General features: G+C 44.8%; 1 protein-coding gene and 1 long non-coding RNA gene across 3 annotated transcripts in view; one reads left to right on the forward strand and one right to left on the reverse strand.

The window, feature by feature from the left end:
• LOC105460727 (WD repeat-containing protein 35-like) overlaps positions 1-1,857 on the reverse strand; it is a 48,547-nt gene that overhangs the window by 44,889 nt on the left and 1,801 nt on the right. The gene's annotated exons all lie outside the window — the stretch shown is intronic.
• LOC105460719 overlaps positions 1,666-1,857 on the forward strand; it is a 4,362-nt gene continuing 4,170 nt past the window's right edge. Inside the window, exon 1 of the long non-coding RNA XR_975867.1 lies at positions 1,666-1,677. This is a non-coding gene — a long non-coding RNA (uncharacterized LOC105460719). The remainder of the gene's footprint in view (positions 1,678-1,857) is intronic.

The raw sequence follows: 1,857 nt of genomic DNA on the forward strand, positions 1-1,857 counted from the left end.
TGACCCTAAATTCCGCGCGAATGAGTTGCGACACGATTGGAGGCACGACCCATGGCATAGTATCTAATAGACGCCTGGCCGTAATGATATGTCGCAGCCAGCTAATGTCTTCATGGATGTGCGTATCGCAGTGGATATTCCAATTTTGTAGGCGGTACACAAGTTTGCGTCTTAGTAAGTGCTTGATCACGATACCAATCGCCGAAGTATCAAAGACGCGATATCGCGCGAGAGCTGCGGAAATAGAACAATTGTCGAGTCTAAGCACGTCAAATGTTAATACCTCCTCAAATCGAGCTGTCTGTCGCTGCTTGACATATTTGTCGTAATACTGTACTAAGTCGCGCACATATTGTTTCGTTTCGGATGCAATATCTCGAAATCGTTTGTCGTAGGTGTCTCTGTATCCACGACAGATAGAGAACGCGGGCAGGAGGCCTGAATCGCCAACTCGGGCCATTTTCGCAGCCGAATTATAAACTTGTATGTGAGTGACGATGTTATCACTTATCTGAGGGCTGGCGTAGCTGGCGAAGTAGCCAAAATGTGCCAGAAATCCCGTTCTGTAACAATCGATTTTTTTGCTCTTTAGTTTTATCGCATTCGTGAGAAAGGAGTCTAAAGAATTGTTGCCGTAGCCACTCAATTTAATAGCAATTGCGTCGTCGGAGCCATCGGTCAATGTCAGACTGTCCGCACGGTGGATCTGTAGGACATCCATATGATCGTGTTGGACCTTTATTATGTTGTCCAGGTAGGTTTTGGCTGTGTTCTTTCTCAGGCGCATTCCATGTGAGAACACATAAAATCGCGCAAAGGATATTCCGCACATGGCGGACAGATCAATTTCTCGCAATCTCTTAGAGACGCGTCTCGCGAAAGTAGCAAAATCTTGCTGAAATATAGTATACGACCGATCGACGTCGTACATCAGATATTTCAGGCCCGTTTTTGCCGTTTCTGAATTAACGGGTAAATCAGTTGCTGCAGCGTGAATTATGTTAAACATAAAGGCGGAGCACATAGTGCGCAAGCGACCGTCCTCTTCGTCGTTGCCTCTTACCGGCACATCATTGTAAATGTCGCTATTCAGGTCTAGTTGCACTAGAACTGATATCGGGCGATCGTCGATGGTCCCTATTGAAAACTCGTACCATTGACTGTTGGAGCTCGCGCTTTCGCCACCGTTGCCATGTATAAATTTTGGCTCGTGTCGCAAGCCAAACGATGCTCTCTTTTCTATGTAGCGAGTCAATTTAGCGTTTTCTGTCTTGGATATTTTGGTAGGTCTTGTATATATCTTCGACATGTAGCTGCATCGAAACGGCTCCATGGATCGCGAACAGATGACAACCGAATCGATATCGGAATTGCAAATAAGACCGTTACAGCTAGCCTCGTCATTGACGTCGAGCACGCGAGCTCGTAACCCGTGGATTGAGGGAGGACGGTCCGACATATCAACGTTGTAATTGCGAATCACGCGCGGGAGAATTACTCTAAAATAAAAAGAAAAGGACATAAGAAAAAGCGAAAAAATCTCTGAAAAATAATGGTTACATAGGCTAAACGGCTGGAGATAGAGGCATGGTGCAGAGGACCTTTTCTCTTTCTCTCACCGAGTTTTATAAGAAAAAAATGCCATATTCCGACCTAAAAAATAATTATTTTGTTCTCGTAAAGTCTTACAACTAAGGTTTCAATATCTCTCGTATTTTTTCCCTATAGAACTCGACGAGAGGAACAGGAAAGGTCCTCTTCGCCATGCCTCTATCTCCAGCCGTTTGGCCTGGGTAACTCGTTTTTGAAGTTCAAAAACCAAAAACGAGTTATCCCTGTCTCTTATACACATCTCTG

Source organism: Wasmannia auropunctata, unplaced genomic scaffold (genome assembly GCF_000956235.1).
Source record: "Wasmannia auropunctata unplaced genomic scaffold, wasmannia.A_1.0 LD336101.1, whole genome shotgun sequence".
NCBI classification, from domain to species: domain Eukaryota; kingdom Metazoa; phylum Arthropoda; class Insecta; order Hymenoptera; family Formicidae; genus Wasmannia; species Wasmannia auropunctata.